Here is a 10,545-nt window from a genome sequence, read left to right as displayed (position 1 = left end):
AGAGAGGAGAAGCAGCATGGCTGGCCCTGGAGAAGGAAGCAGAGAGAACCTGCCAGAGGCCTGAGGAGGACAAGCCCGATCGGGGACAGCCCAGGACAGGAGCCAGGAGGAGCCCTGTGCTGGGGGGAATCACCCGAGAAGGACAGGCCGGAGCTGGACCCAGTATCATGGCTGCCCGGAGCTGCCTGGGGCTGTGAGTACTGGGGCTTGTGACTCTGCACTGGGAATAAGGAGGGAGGCTGCTAGATAGTTAAGTGGGGAGGTGGTCGCTCTGTGGGGCTTTGCAGAGAGCGGTAGAAGAGGGCACCGGAGGGGTTTGCTGAGGAGAGTTCACTGGCGCCGAAGACGACCAGGAGCCCCCAAGACTCACCACCGGACTGGAACTTTGCTCAGGCCTCCTGAACTCTGTGCGCAGACACATTGCTCAGTGTCTGCCCCTCCAGACTGTGCTACCACTGGGTCCGTGGGGCCTTGGTTTGGATGCAGCCCTGTTTTACTGCTCCCCCTATATTTCCCCTTGTTGTTTTTCTCCTCCCAGCCCTCTGTAAATAAATATCTCCCTTTGTTATGTCCATTGTACTTTTCCTGTGGGTGTGTGTGTTCACTCTGGGGGGTTTGGAACAGGTGCCCCTGGGGTGGAAGGGATTTCTCCTGCTGCATTCCTGCGCGCGCTGTCTCTTGGCCAGATCTGCCTGCAGAGCAGACTCCATCTTGGCCACGAGGGCACTAAAGTTACACAAATCAAAAACAGCTTTGATGTTGATATATACCATATGAAGTGGGTGATTAAATTCTCAGTGCAGCTCAGCCAGAAGCTGAAGAGTAAGGGCAGCATCTATTGTTGACTGCCCTGCAGTGAAACCTGACTGCTGTGGACAATGGTGTCTGTTAAGGAGCAGCTGCATCCTACCAAGCAGAAATGTGAGCAAAGACATTTCCAGGGATGGATAACAATGAGATTGGCCTGTAGTTGCCACTCGTGGTGTGAGATGCTTTGCCATTGCACAGGGACACTGTGATGCCAACTTTTCATTCTGCTGGTACTTTGCCTGATGCCCACACTTGTTGAACAGTTGATGCAGGCTGATGTTCATTGTTTCCGAGGCATTGTTTCCAAGCAGTTCAGGTGGAAAACCATCAAGTCCACCAACATGTCCATTCTGTAATTTTTGGATGACCTTTCATAATTCCTCGAGTGACAGAGGATTAGGGTTCATCCCTGGGTCTGCAGCTCTGTGGTTTGCCAGGTCACATAGCTCTAGACAGTCATCAACAGGTCTGTGGGTCAGTGTGCTTTCATAATGTGTTTTCCATCTGTTCAGAACCTCATCTGTCAATGAGCTGGGAGAACTATCTGGTTTCATAAGGAGGATGATAGAAGGCTGTTTATGGCCACCAGCCAGGTGCATAATGGCACTGTAGGTAGGATGCATATTGTTGTTTTTTAGACTATCTGCTTCATCAGCCAGGGAGCTGACATAGATCTCACAGTCAAATTTCACCATGACCCGGAAAATGCCTTTCAGACATTTACATTCTTGGACATCTCCCTGCTTATGTGCTTCTGCCATTTTTGCTTATATATCAAAGGTCTCTTCAGAAAGCTGAGGTTTCTTGCATAATCATGCGAAGATGATTGTTGCAGTGGCAGCATGTGATGTAGCATTATGTATACCACGCCAGGCAATCTCCATGTCATCTGAGAGGATACCAAAGGTATGTCTGTGACCCTTGATGGCCTGTGTGTATCTCCTGGCTTCAACAAGATCCTCAGAAAGACATTGGTCATGGTACTGTTCGTGGACATCTAGCTTGTGAGGAGTTGGAAGAAAACAGTGAGAGCTGAGTGACAACTAGTCTATGGTCTGAGTTGGCTCATGCCTCTGTGCCACTAAAAACCCAGTGAGATTTCACTATAGAATGATTTCTGACAAGGATGTGGTCAATTTCTTTCATGGCACATCCACTGATTGAATTCCAGGTCCAGCAATGGTTGTTAAAGTGCCTAAACCAGGAGCCCATAACAAACAAGGCCTTGGTGGCACACAATGTCAAACACCAGGTGGTGATGTCTAAAGGGACATATCATGGTTTCATAACTGGTTCAATCATAGCACTAGCAATGTGGCAGAGCTGACTGGATTTTTGTTGCTAGCTGGTAGAAGAAAGCATCCTTTTCTGCAAGTGAAGCATCTTAGAATCATAGGGTTAGAAGGGACCTTAGGATGTCATCTAGTCCAACCCCCTGCTCAAAGCAGGACCAATCCCCAGATTTTTACTCCAGTTCCCCAAATGGCCCCCTCAAGGATTGAACTTACAACCCTGGGTTTAGCAGGCCAATGCTCAAACCACTGAGCTATCCCTCCCCCTTTTCTATTGGCACATAGGCCAAAATGACAGTAAGTGTCCATAATGAGATTGAAGCCTAGCATACCATAAGAGTGGAGAGATGGGGTTCCATGTGATTAAACTCTGTGCTAAAGGTTGTCTAATAACAAGTGCCAAACCTTGAGTTTGCAGCGGACCACTGGTGTGAAGGAAGGTTGCTCCTTCCACAGTAACTAGATATGTTAGACAGGCCTCTATGATACCAGTGATTGTGATCTCATAATGGGTGAGTTCTTTGACAAAAGCTGTCTTGTACCCAGTCCCTTTCTGTGTTAGCACATTCCACATGGCAACACAGAACAAACTTACAGGAAGTTGGTTGTTGGGGCTGTGATTTCCTTAAGTGGGGTTTGGGTCACACATGTCCTATGTGTGCAGAGCATGCTCCTCCTCTTGGAGTTGGTAATAGCAGGGGCTTTAACCCTGTTGTAGTTGTTTCAATCTGTTATGGCTGGTTTCTCTGTCATTTCACTTTTCCTCCTTGGCACAGGGGAGACATAGAGGGGTACATAGAGGATAGAAAGATACTAATATACATTGACATTCCAGGCTGTGATGATGGGAGAAGCTCCAACCCTCTGGCAAATTTCAACCTTCCTGGGGGGGGAAAGCCCCCTATGATTGTCTGGCTTCCCTAGTGCCCTGCCTCCTGGGGAAGAGAAGCCAACCACAGCTTCTGCAGGAAGCAGGCAAAGCTCCTCCCCACACCAGCAGCCGACATCTTTGGGAACAAAGGTGGGAACAAGGAGACCAGCAGCTCAGTGTGGCTTCACCCCTGCCTCCCCACCCATGAACAGTGGGATGGCTCCTATGATCTTTCCCCCTTCCCCTCTCTTCCCTGCAGCACCTAGTCCCAAGAACCCCACAGTTGTTTGTTGATTGTTCATCTACCGAACACCAACCTGCAGTTACATAACATGAAAGCTTATGCTCAAATAAATTTGTTAGTCTCTAAGGTGTCACAAATACTCCTGTTCTTTATGACAGATTTGGATTCTCTCTCTGTTGCAGGAAGAGAGGAGATGGGAGAAGATTTCCACAGTGAGGGGATGGAGAGACTGAGGGAAGTGAAAGAGCTAGGCAGAAAGGTCTCAAGGAAGGTAAAGAAAGATCTCAGGGTGAAAGGGGCATATGTGTTAAAACATTTTGAAAGAGAAGCCAGAATGAAAGTGAATCATTGTATAAAAATCTAGCAATGAATTTTAAACTAATTTATTGAACAACTGGGTGTTACCATTTGTGTTTTGATTGCATTTGTTTTCAAAGTATCCCCATTTTCCAAAATCTTCCACAGATTCTGAGGAGAAAATTCTGGAAAAACTAGAAACATTTCCATAGTCCTGGTGATGCACCAATAAAACTGCAATACATTCAGCACGTGGCTCAGTCTTTCAGGAAAGAAAGTGCAGAATAACATCTGCTACACTGCTGGAGGACAGAATGGAATAACATGAGATGGGAGCTACACTGCTGGAGGACAGAATGGAATAACATGAGATGGGATTTGCCCAGGCAGCAGGGTAACCACTCCTGCTTCTGTTCTATAAAGTGCTGAAGTATCTTTTGTAACCACAAATACTCAGGAGAACAGTTTTATATCTCATCTATAAGAACTTTATACATCACTCATAGTACAGGTTTCTCTCCTCCCCGGGTTTTAAAAAGTAAGCCAGAGGCGAAGGAGGGGCTCTGGCCTCCTCACCACTTCCTGTCACCTTCATAAAAACCAAGAAGTAAAAAAAAAGAATAAAATTCATTGGCAAAAATGTTGAGTTTCCTGCTACTTCTGCTGCCTGGTAAGAACCCAGAAATTCTGCCCTGATCCCTATGAAAGATGGAAACCAGACAGGTGCTCAAGAAGAGCACAGCTTCCCTACAGATACGTACAGGCCAGGACATCAATATGGATCTTTCCAGAGTTCTGGGAACTGGATGCAGAAGCAATGTCAACAAACTTGAGAGATTTCTGAGAATATCAGTGAAAGTGTTGGGGGGACCTAGGGACTATCTATTGAAGAAGGGTTAATGGAATTTAATCTGTACAGCTCAGCCAAACTGCTAGTGAGAAGAGAACTAGGTACTATGACAACAATATTTGGAGTGTTGCATATCAGGAAGGAAGGATAATTTTTTGGGTGGGCAAGGTGATGTAACTAGAGGTAAATGGGGTGAAGCTGTGTAAAAGGGGAAAATGTTAGTCTAGAAACTAGGAAACCTTTCCTAATAATGAGGCTAGGCTAGGCTGTGCAATAGTCTCCCAAGGGAAGAGGCAGAAATGCTACAGCTGTAATAATTAGAGCCTGAATGGGTGATGCCATGGAGATTATGCTATAGGAGCAATCCTACATTGGTAGGGGAAGTGGGAGGCATTTAGAATGTGATTTTATTGGACTTTTAATTGATAATTTCTTGGGCTTTGGCTCTGCTTCTCTCGCACAGGCTCTGGACTGGGAGTCCTCATCTCTCAGTTCCCTAGGACTTTAACCCAGAGACCTGGAGAAACCATGAAGATAACCTGTGTCCAGAATGAAACCAGCTACCCTTACATGTACTGGTACAAGCAGCTCCAGGGAGAAGGTCCAACGTTAATAGCCCAAAGTGTGGATGGGCTCAATGCTACTTATGAGGAGAGGTATAATGAAACCAAGTTTCCAATCACTAGACTCAATACCAGGATCTCTTCCATGAGCGTTGTGGATCTGAGAACCCAAGATTCAGCCAACTACTTCTGTGCTGCCAGTGAGCACACAGTGCTAGGAAGAGATCAGCAACTCATTCAGAAACCTGATCCCCAAATGAGAGAGAAATGACAATAATGGAAGAGAGAGAGAGACATGATGCTGACAGGCCAAAGCACACCTGGCTTCAAAACCACAGAGGCATTGTTGGCTTCCCAGGGAAACAGATTTTTTGCAGCAGACACATGCATGCAAAGTGAAAGGCCTCTTGGCACTTGTAGCCTGTATTGTTCAGGGGAACAGCTTAGTTTTCTGTTACTTTGTGAGTTTTGTGTTTGAATTACTATAAAGATTATAACAGGGTTCAAAAAAGAACTAGATAAATTCATGAAGGATAGCTCCATCAATGGCTATTAGCCATTGTGTCCCTAGCCTCTGTTTGCCAGAACTTGGGAATGGGCAACAGGGGATGGATCACTTGATGATGGAGACAGACTAGCTAAGCGGCAATTCTGCAGAAAAGGACCTGGGGATTACAGTGGATGAAAAGCTGGATATGAGTCAACAGTGTGCCCTTGTTGCCAAGAAGGCTAATGGCATATTGGGCTGCATAAGTAGGAGCATTGCCAGCAGATCAACTGAAGTGATTATTCCCCTCTATTCGACATTGGTGAGGCCACATCTGGAGTATTGCATCCAGTTTTGGGCCCTCCACTACAGAAAGGATGTGGACAAATTGGAGAGAGTCCAGCAGAGGGCAACAAAAATTATTAGGGGTCTGGGGCACATGATTTATGAGGAGAGGCTGAGGGAACTGGGATTATTTTACAGGCTACATAATTTTACAGGCTACTTCCCTCAGATCCCACTGAGGAATACACTAAGAAACTGCACCATCTACTCAGGACACTCCCTACACTAACACCGGAACAAATCAACATACCCTTAGAGCCCCGACCAGGGTTATTCTATCTACTACCCAAGATCCACAAACCCGGAAATCCTGGACGCCCCATCATCTCGGGCATTGGAACTCTCACTGAAGGACTGTCTGGATATGTAGACTCTCTACTCAGACCCTATGCTACCAGCACTCCCAGCTATCTCCGTGACACCACTGATTTCCTGAGGAAACTACAATGCATTGGTGACCTTCCAGAAAACACCATCCTGGCCACCATGGATGTAGAGGCTCTCTACACAAACATCCCACACACTGATGGAATACAAGCTGTCAGGAACAGTATCCCTGATGATGCCACAGCACAACTGGTTGCTGAGCTCTGTGGCTTTATCCTCACACACAACTATTTCAAATTTGCTGACAATATATATCTCCAGATCAGTGGCACCGCTATGAGCACCCGTATGGCCCCACAATATGCCAATATTTTTATGGCCGACCTGGAACAACGCTTCCTCATCTCCCGTCCACTCATGCCCCTTCTCTACCTACGCTACATCGATGACATCTTCATCATCTGGACCCATGGGAAGGAGACTCTGGAAAAATTCCACCACGATTTCAACAGCTTCCACCCCTCCATCCACCTCAGCCTGGACCAATCTACACGGGAGGTCCACTTCCTAGACACCACGGTGCAAATAAGTGATGGTCACATCAACACCATCCTATACCGAAAACCTACCGACCGCTATGCCTACCTTCATGCCTCCAGCTTCCATCCCGGACACACCACAAGATCCATTGTCTACAGCCAAGCACTGAGGTACAACCGTATCTGCTCTAACCCCACAGACAGAGACCAACACCTAGAAAATCTCCACCAAGCATTCTCAAGACTACAGTACCCACACGAGGAAATAAGGAAACAGATCAACAGAGCCAGACGTGTACCCAGAAGCCTCCTACTGGAAGACAAACCCAAGAAAGAAACCAACAGGACTCCACTGGCCATCACATACAGTCCCCAGCTAAAACCCCTACAACGCATCATCAGGGATCTACAACCCATCCTGGACAATGATCCCACACTTTCACAGGCCTTGGGTGGCAGGCCAGTCCTCGCCCACAGACAACCTGCCAACCTGAAGCATATTCTCACCAGCAACTGCACACCGCACCATAGTAACTCTAGCTCAGGAACCAATCCATGCAACAAACCTCGATGCCAACTCTGCCCACATATCTACACCAGCAACACCATCACAGGACCTAGCCAGATCAGCCACACCATCACCAGTTTATTCACCTGCACGTCCACCAATGTAATATATGCCATCATATGCCAGCAATGCCCCTCTGCTATGTACATCGGCCAAACTGGACAGTCTCTAAGGAAAAGGATAAATTGACACAAATCAGACATTAGGAATGGCAATATACAAAAACCTGTAGGAGAACACTTCAGCCTCCCTGGCCACACAATAGCAGATCTTAAGGTGGCCATCCTGCAGCAAAAAAACTTTAGGACCAGACTTCAAAGAGAAACTGCTGAGCTCCAGTTCATCTGCAAATTTGACACCATCAGCTCTGGACTAAACAAAGACTGTGAATGGCTTGCCAATTACAGAACCAGTTTCTCCTTCCTTGGTTTTCACACTCCAACTGCTAGAACAGGGCCTCATCCTCCCTGATTGATCTAACCTCGTTATCTCTAGCTTGCTTGTTGCTTGCTTATATATACCTGCCCCAGGAAATTTCCACTACTTGCATCTGAAGAAGTGGGTATTCACCCACGAAAGCTCATGCTGCAAAACGTCTGTTAGGGCTTGGCTACACTTACAAGTTGCAGTGCTGAGAGTTACAGTGCTGGTCATGCAGCTGTGTAGGGCCAGCACTGGAGTGTGGCCACACTGACATCTACCAGCGCTGCAGTGTGGCCACACTTGCAGCACTTTCCAGCGCTGTATTGAGAGGTGCATTGTGGGCAGCTATCCCACAGAGCACCTCGTCCCATTTTGGCGCTGAGTATTGTGGGAAGGGGAAGGAAGTGTGTGGGTCATTCCGCTTCCTGTGCCAACGCCCCGTGGTGCATCGCTTCACATCCCAGCATTCAGTCTTTCCGGCAACGTTTGGCGCCATTGTGAGTGTCTTCTGTTACTCTCTGTGTGTGAATCACGATTTCTGTGGGAAATGGAGCCCGAGCTGCTGAGGACTGTGCTGATGAGTGTCGCCAGCACAACACGTTTGGCAGTCGAGCTATTCCTTCAGCTCCAAAGTGACAGTGAGGAGTCCGACGATGATATCGATATCGATTTGCCTGCCGCGTGTGACACTACAGTGCTTGTGGCATTCACGGAAATGCTCAGCACCGTTGAGCGCCGCTTTTGGGCTCGGGAAACAAGCACTGACTGGTGGGATCACATCGTCATGGAAGTCTGGGATGACGAGCAGTGGCTGCAGAACTTTCGTATGAGAAAAGCCACTTTCATGGGACTGTGTGCTGAGCTCGCCCCCACTCTGTGGCGCAAGGACACAAGATTGAGAGCTGCCCTGATGGTGGAAAAGCGTGTGGCTATTGCAATCTGGAAGCTGGCAACTCCAGACAGCTACCGGTCGGTCGGGAACCAGTTTGGAGTGGGAAAGTCAACCATTGGAATCGTTTTGATGCAAGTTTGCAAGGCAATTAATCGCATCCTGCTAAGAAAGACCGTGACTCTGGGGAGCGTGCAGGACATTGTGGATGGCTTTGCACAAATGGGTTTCCCTAACTGTGGAGGGGCGATAGATGGGACGCATATTCCTATTCTGCCCCCCCCCCACACCTGGCATCAGAGTACGTTAATCGTAAGGGGTATTTCTCTATGGTTCTCCAGGCGCTTGTGGATCACCGTGGGCGTTTCATTGACATTTACACAGGCTGGCCTGGAAAGGTGCATGATGCACGCATCTTTCAGAACAGTGGCCTGTTCAGGAAGATGCAGGCAGGGACTTTTTTCCCAGACAGGAAGATCACAGTAGGGGACGTCGAAATGCCCATTGTGATCCTTGGAGACCCCGCTTACCCGTTACTGCCTTGGCTCATGAAACCCTATACAGGGAAGCTTGACAGGAGCAAGGACCGGTTCAACTACAGGCTGAGCCAATGCCGAATGACTGTGGAGTGTGCTTTTGGGCGTTTAAAAGCCCGCTGGTGTTCCTTGTATGGGAAGCTAGACTTGGGGGAAAGTAGCATCCCTGCGGTTATATCCGCTTGCTGTACCCTCCATAATATTTGTGAAGGGAAGGGTGAAACATTCAGTCAGGCATGGACCACCGAGGTTCAAGTCCTGGAGGCTGAATATGCACAGCCAGAGAGCAGGGCTAATAGAGAGGCCCAGCACAGGGCTACAAGGATTAGGGATGCCTTGAGGGAAGAATTTGAGGCTGAAAGCCAACAGTAATGTTTGCTGCCTTGCATGGGAGTGAATTGCACTGTTTACACTGTTATTCTATTATCCCTAAAATGATTTGCAGTGACTCTTTCTTTACTGGGCTAAGGTATCTTTCACTATCTGCTATAATAAAGACTGTTTTCAAAGCCAAGAATTGTTTTATTGAAAAGAAAAAAACTTCCTTGACAGACAGACAGACACACAATATTTCATGAACACAAGAGGGCAGGGGTGTGGGTTGGTGAACTGTACAGTCACAAGTTTGCATATGTCCTGTCTGGAGTGCTGTGCAATGAATCCTGCACTTCAGGGTGCATATACTGCATGGTGATGGGGGTTGAGTGCAGAGGGTAAGGGTGGTAGGTATCAGGGCTGGTTGGTGAACATACAGGTGTTGGAGGCAGCTGGTGGTGGTAAGAACCTGGATGCTGGGGAAAGGGGGTTTGAGCTGACATTGGGGCACAAGGCAAAAAGCTTTGGGACGGGGGGGTGGGTGGGGGAGTAGCACGGTAGTGCTCTGCTTGCATGGCAACGAGAGACTCAATAGAGACTGCTTGGCGCGACAGGATGCTTAGCAGCTGCTCTGTGCTTTTCCTTTTGGCCACTGCATTGCTCTGCCGGTTCCTGCTTTCCCTCTGGCGGATCTTGCTTTCCTTTTCTCTCCACTCCTGCAAGTTTTTACTCTCTCTAGCAGCGTGATGAAGAACAGTTTTCAACATGTCCTCCTTGCTCTTTCGGGGATTTTTCCTCAAATTGTGCAGCCTCTGTGCTGTGGTACATCTGCTCAGTCCAGCAGTCAAGGTCACTGTAGAAAGCCAGAAATGACAACATTTAACAGGGCAGCATTGTATTCACTATCTCCAGACATTAATTGCTACACTGAGGGAGTTCTTAGTCCTCACTTTAGCATTCTTTTACCACACACATAACACAACAGAAGCCACGAAATGGTGAGTGAGGGGTGCTTATAGAGGGAGAAGTGGGGCTTGAGTGATAGAGGGGTGCTGGTTGCTTCGGGTAAGCTACAGTGATAGAGGGGTTGAGTGAAGATGCAGCTGCAGGGGTGATCTTCACTATCTCCCTATCTCTATCACTATCTTCACTAAAGAGTCTCCCAACATTTTTCACAGGAGTTAATCCT

The sequence above is a fragment of the Mauremys reevesii genome, linkage group 1, assembly GCF_016161935.1.
Source record: "Mauremys reevesii isolate NIE-2019 linkage group 1, ASM1616193v1, whole genome shotgun sequence".
NCBI classification, from domain to species: Eukaryota; Metazoa; Chordata; order Testudines; family Geoemydidae; genus Mauremys; species Mauremys reevesii.
Note: the sequence above shows the minus strand (reverse complement) of the source record.